Genomic DNA, 23,444 nt, shown 5'->3' with positions numbered 1-23,444 from the left:
TATCCGTTTTTTTTTTTTTCCATATCGGTTTTATTTTCTGATTACAGATTTTTTATTCTATTTCCTAAACATGATTGTCGGATCGCCCATCATGCCTGAGCTGTTCTTAACATTTAGAGAAGCTTTACAGCAACCACCAGGACAGGGGAACCTCATTGACTTCTATTAAGTTTTGTAGGCATGGTCTGTGACCTGTGTAAAAGGTCAGTAAGCATTGACAATCAACTATTGTGAATGGTGGAACCTGTGTTATCTATACAAAGAGGTGCTGACATTCTTATCTTACCTGTAATGATAGGCAGATAACTACAGTACAGTCATCTGTACAGACCATAAGACCAAAACGGAAGGATCTTATAGTTTGTTTAAATATAGTGAAATGGAAAATAAAAAAAAATCACCAAAAATTATATAAATATCTGTTTAATATAAAAATGTGATTTAAACAATTAGTCATTTTCTGACAACACATTCCCTTTAAATCTCATTACACAACAACATGTATTAGCTGCATAGATCAGAGGACAGTGCTGGATATAACTGTATAGTGCAGTGATGACAAACCTTTTAGAGACCGATTACCCAAACTGCAACCAAAGCCCACTTACCTATCGCCAAGTGCCAGCACGGCAATTTAACCTGAATACCAATATAGTATATCTTTTATGTACTTTATCATTTAGCTATAATAACCTGCATACATTCAGTGCGCTGCCTGTGCTGTTCATAGTGTGCCCTGCACTGATGAGTGGCAGGAAAAGTCTAAGGGATATTGGTACACCATAGACTTTTTCCAGGGTGCGGGTGACCACAGAGAGGGCTGTGAGTGCCGCACCTGTGCCATAGGTTCGCCACCACTGGTATAGTGTATGGTTCTTAATAGGGTTGCACCGGGTATCGAATTATCGATACCCAATCGATACTTTTGTACCGGTATCGATTAAATACCGGGATTTGCCATTTACCGATACTAGGCTGCGCTACTGCACAGCCTAGTATCAGAGAACATGGAGCGTGCTGCTCTCAGCGTGCGCCATGTTCCCCTAGCAGCACAGGGGAGGAGAAGTCACTCTCTCCCTCCCCCCTGTGCTGCCACCAATGGGAAGAGAGAGGGGCGGAGGAGAGGAGGGGCTGAGGCCACTGCGCCACCAATGAAGATAAGCAACTCATTAATACAAATACAGTAAGAAGTGGCCAAAGGAGGAAAAAGGCGCTCATAGGGTGAGTAGGTTCAGAACAAGCTTCCAAATACAGGAAGAGTGGTACTGCTCACCTGTTGTTGTTGCACCTAATGTTCGGTGCAACTATACTGGAGGCGAGTAGGAGTGGTTTAGGTGTTGCTGGTTGGTGCTGCCGGTTACGTCCGTGTTCACCTTTGGCGGGGGCCAGGCCGCCGTCCGGGTCAGTGTATGAAGTATGTATCCACTGGACTCTGGGGTCGAGTGGAGGGTGGACCATAGGCGCAAAACACAACCAGAGTTTGTTTCAAACCAATAGTTTTTTTTAATTGTTTTTGTTATCGTGATCTCACGATAACAAAAACAATTAAAAAAACCTATTGGTTTGAAACAAACTCTGGTTATGTTTTGCGCCTATGGTCCACCCTCCACTCGACCCCAGAGTCCAGTGGATACATACTTCATTAATACAAATACAGGAGGCGGGTGCCGGCTGCAGAATCACATAGTCGGCAGCCGACCTCTATGACAGGGAGCTGCGATCATCGACAGTTAACCCCTCAGGTGCTGCACCTGAGGGGTTAACTGCCGCTGATGGCAGCTCCCTGTCATAGAGGTCGGGTGTCGACTATGCGTTTATGCCGCTGGCACCCGCCTCCTGTATTTGTATTAATGGTTTAAAAACATTGGTTGCGCAGTGAGCCCCCCCTAAAACACCCCCAGTATTAAATCATTGGGGGCAGTGGCCACAGGGTCCCCTCCACACTCTTCATTGGTGGTGCAGTGGCAGTTGTGATCGGAGCCCCAGCAGTGTAATCCTGGGGCTCCGATCGGTCAGGGCTGCCATGGTAAGATCCCTGCTGCTGTGTACACAGAGCCCAGGGCAGCAGGGAGAGTGTAAAGATGCCCTGTGAGTGAAACTGCGCGATTCACAATTTTTTTTTTTCGCCTTGTCCCCCCCCGTCCCCCTCCAAAAAAATTTAAAAAAATGAAGAATAGGACTGTTCTATTATGGGCCGGACGTTCCATAAAATGCATAATGCACACAGCTTTTTTGGAGTTTTATTTTTTTCTCGTGGTATCGAATATCGCAATACTTTTTTTATGTTCAGCGACGACAATGGTTTCTAAATAGGGATAAGTCGATAGCATAAGACCTCGTTTCAATACTGTATGGAGCGAACGTTCCTGAGTTCGGGAAATGTTTTTTTACAGTATAAATCAATTTCTGAAGTTATTATGCAAAGTCTTGCGAGACTTAGTGAAGTAATAACTTTGGCTCATTGGAGTCCATACATTTTAATACTATAGTATTGAAATAAAGTTTTATGCAAATCGACTTCGGATACTTCATCCGAAGTCGATTCGCTCATCCCTATTTATAAACCATTGTCGTCGCTGAACAGGACAGAACATTTGGCATTAAGTTACAGCTCCACAATGACTTTGGCTATGGTAAAATCACAGGTTATCATGGAGGGGTTGGAAGGTTGCAAGACAATCCCAAGAATTTGCTATATCCTGAGATGTCCAGAAAAATCTCTTTAAAGATGTGCTTTACAGGAGTCGCATGAACCAAAAGGTACAATGGAAGGAGTTGATGACGGATTTCTGTGGGAGGGTTTTCTAGGCATGTTCTGTGAAGAGGTTGAGGAAGGCCTCATGCACATCTAAGTCCCGTCTAAGTAACGTCCGTCACACGGCCATTTTTAGCACCAATGAAAGTCTATGGGGCTATTCACATGGCCATTCTTTTAACGGCCAGTGAATAGCGTCCGTCCAAAAATAGGACATTTCACGGTCAGACTGACCCATTGAAATCAATGGGACCGTTTTTAAGGACCCGATCTTTATTATTGTCCCTTATAACATGGTTATAAGGGAAAATAATAGCATTCTGAATACAGAATGCATTGTACAATAGGGATGGAGAGGGTTAAAATAATAATAATAATAATAATTATTTAACTCACCTTAATCCACTTGTTCGCACAGCCGGCATCTCTTCTGTCTTGTTGTGTGAGGAATAGGACCTTTGATGACGTCACTACGCTCATCACATGGTCCATCACCATGGTAATAGACCATGTGACGGACCATGTGATGAACGTAGTGACGTCATCAAAAGGTCCTATTCCTCACACAACAAGACAGAAGAGATGCCGACTGCGCGAACAAGTGGATTAAGGTGAGTTAAATAATTTAAAAAAAAAAAAATTAACCCCTCCAGCCCTATTGTACTATGCATTCTGTATTCAGAATGCTATTATTTTCCCTTATAACCATGTTATAATGGAAAATAATAAAGATCGGGTCCCCATCCCGATCGTCTCATAGCAACCGTGCGTGAAAAATCGCACCGCATCCGCACTTGCTTGCGATTTTCACGCAGCCCCATTCACTTCTATGGGGCCCGCGTTGCGTGAAAAACGCACAAAATAGAGCATGCTGCGATTTTCACGCAATGCAAAAGTGATGCGTGAAAATCACCGCTCATGTGCACAGCCCCATAGAAATGAATGGGTCCGGATTCAGTGCGGGTGCAATGCGTAAAACTCACGCATTGCACCCGCGCTGAAAACTCGCCCGTGTGAAAGGGGCCAAAGTGCTTGGAAAGCTGCCGGGAGCAGGCTATGCTCCTCTGAGCTACAAGGAGCGCGGCGGCTTCCTGAAACAGCCGATAGGCCGAGTGCCGAGACTCAGATCCCTGCCGATCTGCCCTACAATTTTAGATGCAGTCACTGCCACAAAGTAATCGTGAAAACGTACACAATAAGCAATGCTTCTTGACTCTATAGAGCAAAGCAGGAAAAAGTCTCAAAGAAAGAAAACTATCTTGCAATTCCACAAACAAACTTAACATTTATGCCAAATGTGTGGAAAACATAACTGGTACATATTGTCACTTTTCATAGAACGTTCCACTTCTGCTATGGACCAGGAGTGGTAGAACAGCCAGGTTTCTGTCAGCTAATGACCACCATGGTGCTGAGTGATACAAAGAGGTATGCTGCTCTACTGGCATTCTTCGTCTTTGTAAACTTGCAGAAAAACATATGGCCACACAGTGGGGCAGAAATCTGTCTCAGACAAGAGAGCGTGACTTAGGGGAAAGTGGGCATGACGATGTCATAATGTGTTCCAAACTTGCAGCAGAATCTGGAACAAAGTAAGCCAATTAATAGGTGGTATAAACTTAGACTAGACAGTCCAAAGGTGTGCCAGGCACCATCTGTCAGGGGAGAGAAGGGGGCTCCACTAACACTTTAGACTGAGAACGGAGGGTTCAGACGACATTTCACTAGTATGTAAAAGGAACTTAAATTTACTCTGGCTAAATCTTAGACAGTATTGGTATCTGCCTCATTATTCTACACAAAAATCACAATAATATGACCAGCCATTACAGATTACTGGTCTTGAATTAATAACAGTGTAATATTCAGTTTATAAACGTGGGTAATTTAAAGGGCTGTCCCATTACAACTTATCCTCTATCCACAGGATAAGGGCTTGTTCACACGACCGTGTGAAGCCCGTGCCCGTATTGCAGACCACATTTGCGGATCCGCAATACACGGGTCCCGTTCCGTGGCCATTCCGCATCACGGATGCGGTCCATTCACTTCAATGGGTCCGCAAATCCGGAGATGTGGAACGGAACACTACGGCGTGCTTTCTGAGGTTCCGTCCCGTGCTTCCGCACCGCAAAAAGGTAGAGCTTGGCGGAACGGAGGGATCGTGGACCCATTCAAGTGAATGGGGCCGCGATCCCTATGCGGCTGCCACAGGGCAGGTGCCTGTGCTTAGCGGACCGCAATTTGCGATCCACAGCACGGGCTTCACACGGTCGTGTGAACAAGCCCTAAGGGTTGAGTGTCTGATCAGCTGGGGCCCGACCTGCAGATCATGAGAATTGGGGCCCCATGTACTTTTATTGGAGTGGCAGACACACGTGTCCGCCATGCAATTCAATGCTATAGGACTGCCAAAGATAGCCGAGTACAAGCGATATCTCCGGCAGCCCCACAGTTGAATGGAGCGGAAGCGCAAATGCACGTCCTCTACATCATTTGAAAGGAGGAACACGGGTCTCCCATCGATCAGACACAGACATCAGATAACAATGTGGATAACGTAACGTTTTTCTACAAAGAAAAACGCAGTGTAATACAGCACCAGCAAAGTAAAAAGGAGATTTAGCAAATGTTATGTACACTTTGTTTTTTCTTAGATGTGGAAATTGTCCGGCTGTGTGGATTTTTAAATCTGGAGCATGTCAACTGCTTTTCTTGTCTGGATTTGACCCTTTTTGGTGAGCTCTGTGGTAAATCTGCATCAAATCTGCACCAAAAAAAATTATAATACACAAATGCACCAAAATTGCAATAAATAGTGCAGAAAATGTCACCTTTCATAAACATGTCTAGGTAGATCCCACACTGGTGCAGTTTAGAAGCAGCTCCGATTAGAGAGCATAGTGCGCCATCACTGGGAGGCGGCCGGCCACTGCCACCAATGAAAATGTTGAGTGGGCTGAGGGAGGAGTGTGAAGGAGCAAGGGAGGAAAATGGTGTAACGTGCGGGCGGAGGGTTCCGCTTGCTTCTGATGATGTGCACCGCGGCCAGCCACCAGCACTAACCTCAATGTTGTCATGATGTGAGATAAATGATAAGGTGTCACTTATTAATGTGAGGCACATGGTGTTATTACTTTAGTACCTCCATGTGCCTCACATTGATAGTAAGTGACCCCATAAGTACCCCCCCCCCCCCCATAATGGGCAACATGAGGTGCCTGATGAGTTATTTACCTATAGGACTCATGCACATGGCCGGTGCCCAAATTGCAGTCCACAATGCATGGGCACCGACCGTAGGGCCGCCGTACGCGGACGCATTCATGCTTCCGTGGGGTTTTGTGCCTCTGTTTCGCACCACACCTTCCTGTGAATGAGTTTGAATCCGTGATGTGGTGCACAAACGGCCGATGCCCATATATTGCGCACCCGCTGTTTTGAGGGCCGCAATACGGGCTAACAGCAGCAGTGTGCATTAAGGCCTCAATGCGTGTCTCATGGAGGTCCAAATTAATAAAACCATGTGCCTCACATCAGCAGCAAGTAACATAATGTACCTCCAGCCATTAACCCCACGTTGCCCATTATGTGAGGAGGTAATGGATGGGGTTACTATTAATGTGAGCCACCTGGTTTCATGTTAATCCCATCATGTACCACCTCACACATTAATTTAACGTTATACACTCACCTAAAGAATTATTAGGAACACCATACTAATACGGTGTTGGACCCCCTTTTGCCTTCAGAACTGCCTTAATTCTACGTGGCATTGATTCAACAAGGTGCTGATAGCATTCTTTAGAAATGTTGGCCCATAATGATAGGATAGCATCTTGCAGTTGATGGAGATTTGAGGGATGCACATCCAGGGCACGAAGCTCCCGTTCCACCACATCCCAAAGATGCTCTATTGGGTTGAGATCTGGTGACTGTGGGGGCCATTTTAGTACAGTGAACTCATTGTCATGTTCAAGAAACCAATTTGAAATGATTCGAGCTTTGTGACATGGTGCATTATCCTGCTGGAAGTAGCCATCAGAGGATGGATACATGTTCTCATTCTGTTTACGCCAAATTCGGACTCTACCATTTGAATGTCTCAACAGAAATCGAGACTCATCAGACCAGGCAACATTTTTCCAGTCTTCAACAGTCCAATTTTGGTGAGCTCGTGCAAATTGTAGCCTCTTTTTCTTGGTACCCGGTGGGGTCTTCTGCTGTTGTAGCCCATCCGCCTCAAGGTTGTGCGTGTTGTGGCTTCACAAATGCTTTGCTGCATACCTCGGTTGTAACGAGTGGTTATTTCAGCTTGAATCAGTCTGCCCATTCTCCTCTGACCTCTAGCATCTACAAGGCATTTTTGCCCACAGGACTGCCGCATACTGGATGTTTTTCCCTTTTCACACCATTCTTTGTAAACCCTAGAAATGGTTGTGCGTGAAAATCCCAGTAACTGAGCAGATTGTGAAATACTCAGACCGGCCCGTCTGGCACCAACAACCATGCCACGCTCAAAATTGCTTAAATCACCCTTTTTTCCCATTCTGACATTCAGTTTGGAGTTCAGGAGATTGTCTTGACCAGGACCAACCCCCTAAATGCATTGAAGCAACTGCCATGTGATTGGTTGACTAGATAATTGCATTAATGAGAAATAGAACAGGTGTTCCTAATAATTCTTTAGGTGAGTCTATACTGGTGTATTTAAACAATGGAAGGACTTATATTTTTGTGGCAAAGTATCGATGTGGTATCGCATATTGCGATGCTTTACTAGGTATAGAAATCTAAAATTTCAAGCTCTGGTACTGTCACAACCCTATTTCACAGGTTACAGAATAACAGGCTTTACATCTCACAACTAGACTTTCCATTTTCTTTACATTTTCTTAAGATGTGTGAGGTATGTATGAAGAAGAAGAGGTGGTCAAGGGCACATGTCTAATTATCATTGAATTACATGATAAATTGGAATGAACAGTGCACCCACTGCTTTTATAGGGGCCTACTTCACCTCTATATGCTTTCAATTTGATATGGAATCCAAGAAAGAAAATGGTGGCACCCTACATCAAATGGTGTACTAGGTGCTACCCTCCCTAGTAGCAATGCTTATAGGGCAGAAAAATGTCCACAATGTGGTGCACAGAACACCATAGGGCAGCACACAATTTAGACTACTTTCACATCTGCGTTTTTCTCTAAAATAGCCATGACGGATCCGGCACTAAAACCATTAGAAGTCAATCTGTTTTCTTTTGTGTCCAAGAAAATGGATCCGGCACCATAGACTTACATTGTGTGTCATGCCGGCCAGAAAAACATTGCTTTTCTGTCCGGTATGGGAACACAACCAAACAGAACGGAATGCATTCTGTTCCTTTCAGTTCAGTTTTGTCCTCATTGACCAGGAATGGGGACAAAACTGAAGCATTTTACTCCGGTCTTGAGATCCTCTGACGGATCTCAATACCGGAAAGGAGAAACGCAGAATTGAAAGTAGCCCTACCTATGGAGCCATTCAGTATGCCTCTGCACACAGATCTGCTGAGGACATGAAGGATGAACTTTTTGTGGGTGTAAAATTTTTGTTTTGTTTTTTAAACTAGCAAGTAGAATATTCCTATAGCAGCAAAAACATGGCCTCCATGCACATCACCCACAAAACGCTCTGCTGCATCGAGATTGGCAACCACTGGAAATCATCACAAGCTGGCATGTTGATTTTTAGAAAAAGCACCTTGTGTAGGGAACGGCCCCATCCATTCAGTAATGAAAGCATGAGGAGACAAAAAAATAAAAAGGACATGGTCTGTAAAGTCAATGTATCAACTGAGTCCTTCCAGATGCCGTCAATCATGGAAACAGAGCCGGAAGTTCTGCCACCCATTAAAGGGCTTACTTCATAAGCTACTAGGTGGCAGACTGTGCACACAAGTAGTGCCCATGAGATATATGCCGCTCTGTAAGAACAGTTCTTTTGCGGCACAAGAAAAAAAAAAAAAAAACAGCAAATAAAGAATTAAGATGTTGCTGTCACCCGCTACCCACAAGGTGCAGAGATTTTGCAGCCTAAGGGTACTTTCACACCTGCGTTTTTCTTTTCCGGCATAGAGTTCCATCATAGGGGCTCAATACTGGAAAAGAACTGATCAGGCATATCCCCATGTATTCTGAATGGAGAGCAATCTGTTCCGGATGCATCAGGATGTCTTCAGTTCAGTCATTTTGACTGATCAGGCAAAAGAGAAAACCGCAGCATGCTACGGTTTTATCTCTGGCGAAAAAAAAACTGAAGACTTGCCTGAATGCCGGAATTCCGGATCCGAAAAAAATAAATGCCGGATCAGTTTTGCCGGATGACACCAGAAAGACGGCATTTCAATGCATTTTTTTGACTGATCAGTCTTACTAATGCCATCAGTTGGCATACGTTTTGCCAGATCCGCAAGTGTGAAAGTAGCCTAATGTGTTAAAATCCAACACTAAAAACTAGTCACAGGCTCCACTGCAATATCTTCCACATGTGGCACAAGACAGAGCATGGTATGGTGGCACACACAGTCTAGCAGGGATGGCCAACCTGTGGTCCTACAGCTGTTACAAAACTAGAAACTCCCAGCATGCTTGGACAGCCTACAGCTATTAGGGCATGCTGGGAGTTGTAGTTTTGCAACATCTGGAGGGCCGCAGGTTGAGCATCCTTGGTCTACAGTATGGGTCCACAGGAGACTGTGGGTCCATACAGGACACAATCTTTCCTTGAGACTTCAGAGGGGTCTCTAATAGCCATTCTTAATTGCGCTCTATCACTGTCCTGTACATTCACTGTGTGCGTCACCGATACTGTGATGTGCGGATGCATGCCACGTGACCGCTGCAGCCAATAACGGTCCTCAGCAGTCTAAGGGCTCATGCACATGACCGAATGTGTTTTGCATTATGCATCCGCAAAACACAGATCCCATCTGTGTGCATGCTGCCATTTTCTTTTTCACTTCAATACGGACAAGAACAGGACATGTTCTATCTTTTTAGTGGGGACCACGGAAGGGATGTGGGGATGCAGACCACACAGTGTGCTGTCCGCATCTTTTGCGGCCACGTTAAAATTAATCACCAAAATATGCGGATCGGATGCAGACCAAACATGCTGAGGACAGTGATTGGCTGCAGCGGTGGCGTTATGTATACCTGTACATTCACTGTGTGCGCGCCACGTGACTGTTGGGCAGTCTAAGGGCTCATGCACAAACGCTGTTGCCCGGTTTCCGCAGGCGGATGCAGACCCATTCAACTTAAATGGGTCCGTGATCCGTCCGCAATGCAAAAAAAAATAGAACATGTTCTATTGTTTTGCGGTGCAGAGGCACGGAGAGAAACCCCATGTAAGCACTCAAGCATTCAAGTGAACGGGTGTTTTCGGGCCACAATACAGGCCTGGCCGGCACACGTTCATGTGCATGAGCCCTAACCCTGAGGACGGCGATTGGCTGCAGTGGTCACAGGCTGTACACCAGCACGTCCCTGTTGCAGTTTGAAAACAAGTAGAGGCAGAAGAACCGGACAAAAACCACACTAGAGAAACGCGTGAGCATAAGATCATTTGTTATTTTAGGCTTGTCCGAGATAATCACCTCTGACAACCGCCTTGAAGTTGTTCTTCAGGACTGCGCCTGGGTGGACGTGGCCCAGCTGCTCTTATGGAAACACACACACAATAATATATACTGTAAATACACTTACATTCTCCATTAATGTATTTCATCACGAATCGGCTGTTTGAAAGGTTGCAATAAATTAAACTGACGTTCGCATGCTGGCAATTTCTCATATTCCCACAACTGAACAAACAGGAAATCTCTTAGTGAAGCTTAAAAAACAAATTACTTGGGAAGAAACCTGGATTTCTTTCCCTAGGTGTCCTGCGAACAGTGTCTTTAAGAGATGTAATTACCATTCATTTACAGGTTCTACCACCAGGATCGTGTTCACACTAGAAAACGGTTTCTGTCAAGATGGCCTCATACATAGATATACAGGGAGTGCAGAATTATTAGGCAAATGAGTATTTTGACCACATCATCCTCTTTATGCATGTTGTCTTACTCCAAGCTGTATAGGCTCGAAAGCCTACTACCAATTAAGCATATTAGGTGATGTGCATCTCTGTAATGAGAAGGGGTGTGGTCTAATGACATCAACACCCTATATTAGGTGTGCATAATTATTAGGCAACTTCCTTTCCTTTGGCAAAATGGGTCAAAAGAAGGACTTGACAGGCTCAGAAAAGTCAAAAATAGTGAGATATCTTGCAGAGGGATGCAGCACTCTTAAAATTGCAAAGCTTCTGAAGCGTGATCATCGAACAATCAAGCGTTTCATTCAAAATAGTCAACAGGGTCGCAAGAAGCGTGTGGAAAAACCAAGGCGCAAAATAACTGCCCATGAACTGAGAAAAGTCAAGCGTGCAGCTGCCAAGATGCCACTTGCCACCAGTTTGGCCATATTTCAGAGCTGCAACATCACTGGAGTGCCCAAAAGCACAAGGTGTGCAATACTCAGAGACATGGCCAAGGTAAGAAAGGCTGAAAGACGACCACCACTGAACAAGACACACAAGCTGAAACGTCAAGACTGGGCCAAGAAATATCTCAAGACTGATTTTTCTAAGGTTTTATGGACTGATGAAATGAGAGTGAGTCTTGATGGGCCAGATGGATGGGCCCGTGGCTGGATTGGTAAAGGGCAGAGAGCTCCAGTCCGACTCAGACGCCAGCAAGGTGGAGGTGGAGTACTGGTTTGGGCTGGTATCATCAAAGATGAGCTTGTGGGGCCTTTTCGGGTTGAGGATGGAGTCAAGCTCAACTCCCAGTCCTACTGCCAGTTTCTGGAAGACACCTTCTTCAAGCAGTGGTACAGGAAGAAGTCTGCATCCTTCAAGAAAAACATGATTTTCATGCAGGACAATGCTCCATCACACGCGTCCAAGTACTCCACAGCGTGGCTGGCAAGAAAGGGTATAAAAGAAGAAAATCTAATGACATGGCCTCCTTGTTCACCTGATCTGAACCCCATTGAGAACCTGTGGTCCATCATCAAATGTGAGATTTACAAGGAGGGAAAACAGTACACCTCTCTGAACAGTGTCTGGGAGGCTGTGGTTGCTGCTGCACGCAATGTTGATGGTGAACAGATCAAAACACTGACAGAATCCATGGATGGCAGGCTTTTGAGTGTCCTTGCAAAGAAAGGTGGCTATATTGGTCACTGATTTGTTTTTGTTTTGTTTTTGAATGTCAGAAATGTATATTTGTGAATGTTGAGATGTTATATTGGTTTCACTGGTAAAAATAAATAATTGAAATGGGTATATATTTGTTTTTTGTTAAGTTGCCTAATAATTATGCACAGTAATAGTCACCTGCACACACAGATATCCCCCTAAAATAGCTAAAACTAAAAACAAACTAAAAACTACTTCCAAAAATATTCAGCTTTGATATTAATGAGTTTTTTGGGTTCATTGAGAACATGGTTGTTGTTCAATAATAAAATTAATCCTCAAAAATACAACTTGCCTAATAATTCTGCACTCCCTGTACAGTCCCGGTTCCCCCTTTTTATTTTTGCTACAGGGTTCCTCGATTTCTGCCTATTTTTTTTATTTCTTTTTGGAACATATGGAGAATTCACAAATACTTTTCCAGCTCAGTCCTACTGCTCTTTCCCACAATAACCAACAGCAGATGAGTCTTGCGGGAACACAATGTGAAGAATGACAACGCAGGGCTGGAGAAAACCCAGAAGCCAAATAGCCAAAACGCCTAGAACATTGCTGCGGGCGCAAGGTTTTCTATTCTACCAGGATTGGTAACAACTTTTTGGGTTGAGTTCACCACATATGTGAACCTGACTGAGACATACGGTGGTCCCTTGAGGACAATTCAGTATGTTAGTACTTAAAGAAAGTGAGAATAGCAGTCAGGACAATGTTATCAGTCCTTGCTAGCAAGAAATGAGTGCTACTACACTGTGTCTGAAGTCTCTACCTGAGACTAATTTCACACCATTATGGCCGTTACAGGGGTTGTGCCATAAACCATACGTTTCACCCTAAAGTTTATTTTCATCAATTATTCTAGCTCCCATTTTGCCTTGGATGGTTTTTCTTTTTTCAAATTGACCTCATTTGCAGTTTTCTCTTATCCCCCATGCTTGAATTCTATTTCTGGTTCTGGTCTTGGTGCAGTTTGGCGTGTCCTGACATCAGCAGATCATGCGACACTAACCACGGCCTTTGTTCTTACCAATGACTCTTCCTACGCCCTACATTATAAGGCTCCAATGCAGGACATAACGTACAGCAAATGAATATCAAAACTGATTTGCCACAGGGTGCAAGGTGAGTAAGGGCTTGTTCACACGACCGTATGGCTTTTTCAGTGTTTTGCAAGCCGTTTTTAGTTTAAGGAGGACCTTTCACTAGAATAAAACATCTAAACTAACTATACAGACATGTAGAGCGGCGCCCAGGGATCTCCCTGCACTTACTGTTATACCTGGGCACCGCTCCGTTCTCCCGGTATAGCCTCCGGTATCTTCACATGTTAGGCTCCATCCAGTGGAACCTGCCGGCGTCTCATTCTCCCATGCTGTAGCTCTGGCCAATCGCAGCGCTCAGCTCATAGCCTGAGAGGCTTTTTTTTCTCTCAGGCTATGAGCTGAGCGCTGCGATTGGCCAGCGCTACAGCATAGGAGAATGAGACGCCGGCAGGTTCACCTGGGTGGAGCCTAACATATGAAGATACCGGAGGCTATACCGGGCGAACGGAGCGGCGCCCAGGTATAACAGTAAGTGCAGGGGATCCCTGGGCACCGCTCTACATGTCTGTACAGTTAGTTTAGGTGTTTTATTCTAGCGAAAGGTCCTCTTTAAGTAGTGTTTCTCTTTCCATTCCGTTTTTTCCCTCCTGTTTTTCCGTATGGCATATACAGTTATTAAATAGAAAAAATTGGGCTGGGCATAACATTTTCAATAGATGGTTCCACAAAAATGAAACGGACACGGAAGACATACGGAGTACATTCCGTATGTGTTCCATTTTTTTTGCGGACCCACTGACTTGAATGGAGCCACAAAACATGATTTGCGGGTAATAATAGGACATGTTCTATCTTTGAACGGAACAGAACAGAAAAACAGAAATACGGAAACGGAATGCATACGGAGTGCATTCCATATTTTTTTTTGCGGAACCATTGAAATGAATGGTTCCGTATACGGAACTCAAAAAACGTTCGTGTGAAAGAGCCCTAAATGTGAGTCAGTAAGGCCTCTTTCACACTTGCGTTGTTGGGATCCGGCGTGCACTTCCGTTGCCGGAGGTGCCCGCCGGATCCGGAAAAACGCAAGTGTACTGAAAGCATTTGAAGACGGATCCGTCTTAAAAATGCTTTCAGCGTTACTATGGCACCCAGGACGCTATTAAAGTCCTGGTTGCCATAGTAGTAGTGGGGAGCGGTATGCTTACAGTCCGTGCGGCTCCCGGGGCGCTCCAGAATGACGTCAGAGCGCCCCATGCGCATGGATGACGTGATCCATGCGATCACATGATCCATGCGCTTGGGGCGTCCTGACGTCACTCTGGAGCGCCACGGGAGCCGCACGGACGGTAAGTATGCCGCTCCCCCGCTCCCCGCTACACTTACCATGGCTGTCAGGACTTTAGCGTCCCGGCAGCCATGGTAACCACTCTGAAAAAGCTAAATGTCGGGTCCGGCAATGCGCCGAAACGACGTTTAGCTTAAGGCCGGATCCGGATCAATGCCTTTCAATTGGCATTAATTCCGGATCCGGCCTTGCGGCAAGTCTTCAGGATTTTTGGCCGGAGCAAAAAGCGCAGCCTGCTGCGGTATTTTCTCCGGACAAAAAACGTTCCGTTCCGGAACTGAAGACATCCTGATGCATCCTGAATGGAGAGAAATCCGTTCAGGATGCATTAGGATAAAACTGATCAGGATTCTTCCGGCATAGAGCCCCGACGACGGAACTCTATGCCGGAAGACAAGAACGCAGGTGTGAAAGAGCCCTAATGTGGGTAAAAATGCAATCTTAACCACTTCCCGCAACTGTAACGCCGAAAGGCGTCATTGCGGCGGCTCCCCCAGGCTACGCTAACGCCAATAGGCGTCATCTCGCGTGAGCCGAGATTGTCTGTGAACGCGCGCACACAGGCGCGCGCGCTCACAGGAACGGAAGGTAAGAGAGTTGATCTCCAGCCTGCCAGCGGCGATCGTTCGCTGGCAGGCTGGAGATGTTTTTTTTTTTAACCCCTAACAGGTATATTAGACGCTGTTTTGATAACAGCGTCTAATATACCTGCTACCTGGTCCTCTGGTGGTCCCCTTTGTTTGGATCGACCACCAGAGGACACAGGTAGCTCAGTAAAGTAGCACCAAGCACCACTACACTACACTACACCCCCCCCGTCACTTATTAACCCCTTATTAGCCCCTGATCACCCCTGATCACCCCATATAGACTCCCTGATCACCCCCCTGTCATTGATTACCCCCCTGTCATTGATCACCCCCCTGTAAAGCTCCATTCAGACGTCCGCATGATTTTTACGGATCCACTGATAGATGGATCGGATCCGCAAAACGCATCCGGACGTCTGAATGAAGCCTTCCAGGGGCATGATCAATGACTGTGGTGATCACCCCCCTGTCATTGATTACCCCCCTGTAAAGCTCCATTCAGACGTCCGCATGATTTTTACGGATCCACTAATAGATGGATCGGATCCGCAAAACGCATCCGGACGTCTGAATGAAGCCTTACAGGGGCGTGAACAATGACTGTGGTGATCACCCCATATAGACTCCCTGATCACCCCCCTGTCATTGATTACCCCCCTGTCATTGATTACCCCCCTGTAAAGCTCCATTCAGACGTCCGCATGATTTTTACGGATCCACTGATAGATGGATCGGATCCGCAAAACGCATCCGGACGTCTGAATGAAGCCTTACAGGGGCATGATCAATGACTGTGGTGATCACCCCATATAGACTCCCTGATCACCCCCCTGTCATTGATCACCCCCCTGTCATTGATCACCCCCCTGTCATTGATCACCCCTCTGTAAGGCTCCATTCAGACATTTTTTTGGCCCAAGTTAGCGGAATTATTATTATTTTTTTCTTACAAAGTCTCATATTCCACTAACTTGTGTCAAAAAATAAAATCTCACATGAACTCACCATACCCCTCACGGAATCCAAATGCGTAAAATTTTTTAGACATTTATATTCCAGACTTCTTCTCACGCTTTAGGGCCCCTAGAATGCCAGGGCAGTATAAATACCCCACATGTGACCCCATTTCGGAAAGAAGACACCCCCAGGTATTCCGTGAGGGGCATATTGAGTCCATGAAAGATTGAAATTTTTGTCCCAAGTTAGCGGAACGGGAGACTTTGTGAGAAAAAAATTAAAAATATCAATTTCCGCTAACTTGTGCCAAAAAAAAAAAATTTCTATGAACTCGCCATGCCCCTCATTGAATACCTTGGGGTGTCTTCTTTCCAAAATGGGGTCACATGTGGGGTATTTATACTGCCCTGGCATTCTAGGGGCCCCAAAGCGTGAGAAGAAGTCTGGTATCCAAATGTCTAAAAATGCCCTCCTAAAAGGAATTTGGGCACCTTTGCGCATCTAGGCTGCAAAAAAGTGTCACACATCTGGTATCGCCGTACTCAGGAGAAGTTGGGGAATGTGTTTTGGGGTGTCATTTTACATATACCCATGCTGGGTGAGAGAAATATCTTGGTCAATTGCCAACTTTGTATAAAAAAATGGGAAAAGTTGTCTTTTGCCAAGATATTTCTCTCACCCAGCAAGGGTATATGTAAAATGACACCCCAAAACACATTCCCCAACTTCTCCAGAATACGGCGATACCACATGTGTGACACTTTTTTGCAGCCTAGGTGGGCAAAGGGGCCCATATTCCAAAGAGCACCTTTAGGATTTCACAGGTCATTTACCTACTTACCACACATTAGGGCCCCTGGAAAATGCCAGGGCAGTATAACTACCCCACAAGTGACCCCATTTTGGAAAGAAGACACCCCAAGGTATTCCGGGAGGGGCATGGCGAGTTCCTAGAATTTTTTATTTTTTGTCACAAGTTAGTGGAAAATGCTGATCTTTTTTTTTTTTTTTTTTTCATACAAAGTCTCATATTCCACTAACTTGTGACAAAAAATAAAAACTTCCATGAACTCACTATGCCCATCAGCGAATACCTTGGGGTCTCTTCTTTCCAAAATGGGGTCACTTGTGGGGTAGTTATACTGCCCTGGCATTCTAGGGGCCCAAATGTGTGGTAAGGAGTTTGAAATCAAATTCTGTAAAAAATGACCTGTGAAATCCGAAAGGTGCTCTTTGGAATATGGGCCCCTTTGCCCACCTAGGCTGCAAAAAAGTGTCACACATCTGGTATCCCCGTACTCAGGAGAAGGTGGGGAATGTGTTTTGGGGTGTCATTTTACATATACCCCTGCTGGGTGAGAGAAATATCTTGGCAAAAGACAACTTTTCCAATTTTTTTATACAAAGTTGGCATTTGACCAAGATATTTATCTCACCCAGCATGGGTATATGTAAAATGACACCCCAAAACACATTCCTCAACTTCTCCTGAATACAGAGATACCAGATGTGTGACACTTTTTAGCAGCCTAGGTGGGCAAAGGGGCCCATATTCCAAAGAGCACCTTTCGGATTTAACAGGTCATTTTTTACAGAATTTGATTTCAAACTCCTTACCACACATTCGGGCACCTAGAATGCCAGGGCAGTATAACTACCCCACAAGTGACCCCATTTTGGAAAGAAGAGACCCCAAGGTATTTCGTGATGGGCATAGTGAGTTCATAGAAGTTTTTATTTTTTGTCACAAGTTAGTGGAATATGAGACTTTGTAAGAAAAAAAAAAAAAAAATAAAAAAAAAAATCATCATTTTCCGCTAACTTGTGACAAAAAATAAAAAGTTCTATGAACTCACTATGCCCATCAGCGAATACCTTAGGGTGTGTACTTTCCGAAATGGGGTCATTTGTGGGGTGTTTGTACTGTCTGGCCATTGTAGAACCTCAGGAAACATGACAGATGCTCAGAAAGTCAGAGCTGCTTCAAAAAGCGGAAATTCACATTTTTGTACCATAGTTTGTAAACGCTATAACTTTTACCCAAACATTTTTTTTTTATCAAAGACATGTAGAACTATAAATTTAGAGCAAAATTTCTATATGGATCTCGTTTTTTTTACAACTGAAAGTGAAAAATGTCATTTTTTTGCAAAAAAATCGTTAAATTTCGATTAATAACAAAAAAAGTAAAAATGTCAGCAGCAATGAAATACCACCAAATGAAAGCTCTATTAGTGAGAAGAAAAGGAGGTAAAATTTATTTGGGTGGTAAGTTGCATGACCGAGCAATAAACGGTGAAAGTAGTGTAGTGCCGATTTGTAGAAAAGGGCCTGGTCTTTAGGGGGGTATAAACCTGTGGTCCTAAAGTGGTTAAAAAAATTGCCCAAAGCCGTCTATCTAATGGGTGGTGGTCTGACTCCCAGTACAGCCTAGGATGAAACCCCTTCAAATACCTGATTGGTGAGCCAGACCGCCATCGATCAGGCACAGATGACCTAGCCTAAGGAAAGCTCAATATTTAAATCCCATTAGGGTACTTTCACACTTGCGTTTTTCACTTGAGTTCCGTCACAGGGGCTCTATACCGGAAAAGAACTGATCAGGTATGTCCCCATGCATTCTGAATGGAGAGTAATCCGTTCAGTTTGCATCAGGATGTCTTCAGTTCAGTCGTTTTGACTGATCAGGCAAAAGAGAAAACCGTAGCATGCTACGGTTTTATCTCCGGCTAAAAAAACTGAAGACTTGCCTGAATGCCGGATCAGGCATTTTTTCCCATAGTAATGTATTAGTGCCGGATCCGTCCTTCCGGTATGCACATGCGCAGACTGAAAAAAAGGTGAAAAAATAAATGCCGGATCCGTTTTTGCCGGATGACACCGGAAAGACGGATCCGCCATTTCAATGCATTTTTTCGACTGATCAGGCATTTTTAAGACTGATCAGGATCCTGATCAGTCTCACTAACTGCTTGCCGGATCTCTCTGCCGCAAGTGTGAAAGTAGCCTTAGATGAGTCAGTTAATTGAAAATGATCACCTTCTTAATGCAAATAAAACTACGTGGACCACATGTCTCCTGATATTTCTAGTTTAGCGGATCCGTTTATTTCCCATGATATAACAATTCAGCAGCATATTTATTACAACTGTATAACTATATTGACGACTGGGTGTTACCATTGCCGTTATGGAAGGGGTGTGCCCCCCTACACAGCCGGACACTGCAATTTGTTCACACATTCCCAGCATAACAGTATAGTAATAACACATTCTTAAAAGGGTTTTCCAAGACTTTACAACTGTTTTATCTTTAGGACAGGTCTTCAGTATCTGATCGATGGGGGGCAGACACCAGAGACCCTCGCCGATAAGCTGTTTGAGAAGATGCCAGGGCTCCTGTGAGCGCCACGGCCTTCGCCCTGCTTACCAAGCACAATGGCCGTACATTGTATAGGGGCTGTGCCTGGTATCATAGCTCAGCCCCATTCACTTCTATGGGGCTGAGCTGCTCCTAGGGCATGTAACATCTCCGGCTTAGGAAAAGCTGTGAAAAGGCCATGACGCTGAAGGCAGGGCCGTCTTTACCAAGGGGCAAAAGGGGCAGCTGCCCCGGGCCCAGTTGCTCCTGGGGGGCCCAAGGCAGCTGCCTCTTAAACCCTGCTAGCCACTGCCCCGGGTGTCAGGCTGTCAGCTATACCAGGATTCCAGGCATCATGATCGGACTGTGTTAAAGTTGTGATTTAGGACCTTAATGACATCATCACCATGTGACCAGTAACCTAGCAATTACTGGTCACATGGCTATGAGGTCATCACAGGTCCTGTGGAGTGTTGCAGAAGTTAACTGTGGAGTTTTTTTGTGTGAAGATTACATCAGAAAAAGGTGACAGGGGCTGTTCTGTTAATATACTGTAAACTACTGTATAGTGGGGTGCTGTATACTGTGTGGGGGCCTGTATACTGTGGGGGGGGCTGTATTCTGAGGGGGTGGGGCTGTATACTGTGTGGGGGGCCTGTATACTGTGTGGGGGGCCTGTATACTGTGTGGGGGGGGGGGGGCTGTATACTGTGTGGGGGGGCTGTATACTGTGTGGTGGGCTGTATACTGTGTGGTGGGCTGTATACTGTGGGGGCCTGTATACTGTGTGGGGGCTGTATACTGTGTGGGGGCTGTATACTGTGTGGGGGCTGTATACTGTGTGGGGGCTGTATACTGTGTGGGGGCTGTATACTGTGTGGTGGGCTGTATACTGTGTGGTGGGCTGTATACTGTGTGGTGGGCTGTATACTGTGGGGGGGAGGCTGTATACTGTGAGGGCCTATATACTGTGGGGGGGGGCTGTATACTGTGGGGGCCTGTATACTGTGGGGGGCTGTATAGTGTGGGGGGGCTATACTGCTGTACTGTATACTGTGGGGGTCTGTATAATGTATACTGAGGGTGCGGTATAGTGTGGAGTGCTATACTGCTGTACTGTATAGTGTGGGGGGCTGTATCATGTATTGTTTGGGGTGCTGTATACTGTGAGGTGTTGTATACTGTGGGGTGCTAAACTGCATACTGTGTGGTGCTGTATACTATAGGGTGCTATACTGCATACTGTGGGTTGCTGTATACTATAGGGTGCTATACTGCATACTGTGGGGTGCTGGGGTGAACTGTAACGCTAGGGTGAGCCGAGCCCTGGTCTCCTTCCTGCAGAGCGGTGCCCACTTCCAGCCTGAGCCCAGCTGCCCAGAGCACTGATCCTGAGCCGCTGGAGTCTTCAGAACTGGAAGTATTTACAGTCATTCACTGGACTCTACCAGATGTGTGGATTTTTTGTGTGTGTGTTGTGGTGGAGGGCGTGATTGCCTAAGGTGTAGGAAGGCGGGATCCAGGGGGCCCAAGTAAATTTTTGCCCAGGGTCCAATCAATATTAAAGACTGCCCTGGCTAAAGGGGGGGGGGGAAATGAGTGATTCAATTAGAGCATCATATATTAGACTGATAAGTGTAATGCTGTTCTGTGGACATCTAAATTTTGAATTATCAAGAGAACAACAGAGCTGTTATCCAAATTCTACTAATCTACTATTACCAGATAACACATTCTCCTCAGAGCAGCAGTAAATTGACAAGGGGTTCCCTATCTATGTAGAAGATTTACTGTATCTCTCTCTGCTGACAGTTATATAAAGACAATATTACATTTTCAATGACATAGGGCTGCCAAAATAAATTTTACAAAAAACAGCCCAAAAAAAATTATTAAATGCCTTCTATGAATACCAAGTTTAAAAGAAATAACTCTTTCTGAAGGTCATACTTAAAGGGGTTGTGTCACTTCAGCAAATAGCATTTAGGTATTATGTAGAGAAAGTTGAAGAGGACCTTTCATGGGTCCGGACATCCTCCATAATAAAATCCCTCTGTGCCTGCGATGTGTCCGTGCGTGTGTGGCAATGTTAAATGCGCATGCGCGGCACGCCGGCCAATAGAATCGCAGCGCACCACATGCGGCCGCACCGCCCACATAAGCGAGCCGGAGAACAGAATCGGGAGAGAAAGAAGCACTCTCCGCTAATTGGTGAAAGAAGCGGTTAGGGGGCATGGATTTGAATCCCCATCATCGCAAGGGGGTTACCTGGAGCAGAGACCACCTCAGCAGGGGTAGGACAGGAGGTGGAGGTGGCATAAGCACAGGCACCAGAGGGAGGAAGGGCATCTGGAACAGGGGCACTATAGAGAGGAGGCAACTGAAGGAGGGGCACTGAGGGGGTATCTGGAACTAAAAGGGGGGCACTTGGAGCAGCGGTACTCGGGGAGGGGGGTCCTGGATGCAGGGAGAGTAGGGGCTCTTGGGAACAGCTGGAGCAAACAGCAGAGCACCTGGAGCAGGGGCAACTGATGGGGGTTACCTGGAGCAGGGGCAACTGATGGGGGTTACCTGGAGCAGGGGCAACTGATGGGGGTTACCTGGAGCAGGGGCAACTGATGGGGGTTACCTGGAGCAGGGGCAACTGATGGGGGTTACCTGGAGCAGGGGCAACTGATGGGGGTTACCTGGAGCAGGGGCAACTGATGGGGGTTACCAGGAGCAGGGGCAACTGATGGGGGTTACCAGGAGCAGGGGCAACTGATGGGGGTTACCTGGAGCAGGGGCAACTGATGGGGGTTACCTGGAGCAGGGGCAACTGATGGGGGTTACCTGGAGCAGGGGCAACTGATGGGGGTTACCTGGAGCAGGGGCAACTGATGGGGGTTACCTGGAGCAGGGGCAACTGATGGGGGTTACCTGGAGCAGGGGCAACTGATGGGGGTTACCTGGAGCAGGGGCAACTGATGGGGGTTACCAGGAGCAGGGGCAACTGATGGGGGTTACCTGGAGCAGGGTACTACAGGATCACTAATGGATGGACACTAGAGCAGGAGTATTCCTGTTAGAGGCAAATAACAAGACTGCGGCAGCCCCCTGCACTCAGCACCTGGTGCCGCTGCTTCTATACACAGAACATCCTCCTCCAAACTCCCCTCAGAGCCGAGCCCCGGGGAGCGAGTCCTCCGTCGGGCAACCTCATGCAGAAATGCCCGGGATCTGGAAGAGGAGGGAGCAGCGTGCAGGCCGCAGAGACAGCGGGATCTGGTGATGGTGCCGCGGGTACAGTGGCATCGGAGGCATGCACTGCAGCTTGTCAGGTAACGGGAGCCCTGGCCCTCCATGCAGACACCTGGAGCGGGGTACAGCATGTGGATCGCCGTGTGCCGATTGGGCGGCACGCCGCGCATGCGCAGTTTCATTATCTGCACACACGCACGGACACGGGTCATGCACATAGGGCTTTTATTATTATACAGTCATGGCCAAAGGTTTTGAGAATTAAATGAATATTGGAAATTGGAAAAGTTGCTGCTTAAGTTTTTATAATAGCAATTTGCATATACTCCAGAATGTTATGAAGAGTGATCAGATGAATTGCATAGTCCTTCTTTGCCACGACTCACGCGCATAACAAAACAGAAGGTGCATATTAAAATATATAACACTATATAACGACTATACAGGGAGTGCAGAATTATTAGGCAAGTTGTATTTTTGAGGATTAATTTTATTATTGAACAACAACCATGTTCTCAATGAACCCAAAAAACTCATTAATATCAAAGCTGAATATTTTTGGAATTAGTTTTTAGTTTGTTTTTAGTTTTAGCTATTTTAGGGGGATATCTGTGTGTGCAGGTGACTATTACTGTGCATAATTATTAGGCAACTTAACAAAAAACAAATATATACCCATTTCAATTATTTATTTTTACCAGTGAAACCAATATAACGTCTCAACATTCACAAATATACATTTCTGACATTCAAAAACAAAACAAAAACAAATCAGTGACCAATATAGCCACCTTTCTTTGCAAGGACACTCAAAAGCCTGCCATCCATGGATTCTGTCAGTGTTTTGATCTGTTCACCATCA

At 45.7% G+C, this 23,444-nt stretch overlaps 1 protein-coding gene across 2 annotated transcripts in view; it reads right to left on the bottom strand.

Annotated features, from left to right (window-relative positions):
* SRFBP1 (serum response factor binding protein 1) overlaps positions 1-23,444 on the bottom strand; it is a 125,088-nt gene that overhangs the window by 61,607 nt on the left and 40,037 nt on the right. The gene's annotated exons all lie outside the window — the stretch shown is intronic.

Source organism: Bufo bufo, chromosome 2 (genome assembly GCF_905171765.1).
Source record: "Bufo bufo chromosome 2, aBufBuf1.1, whole genome shotgun sequence".
Lineage (NCBI taxonomy): Eukaryota > Metazoa > Chordata > Amphibia > Anura > Bufonidae > Bufo > Bufo bufo.
This window is presented reverse-complemented; position numbering and strand designations above follow the sequence as displayed.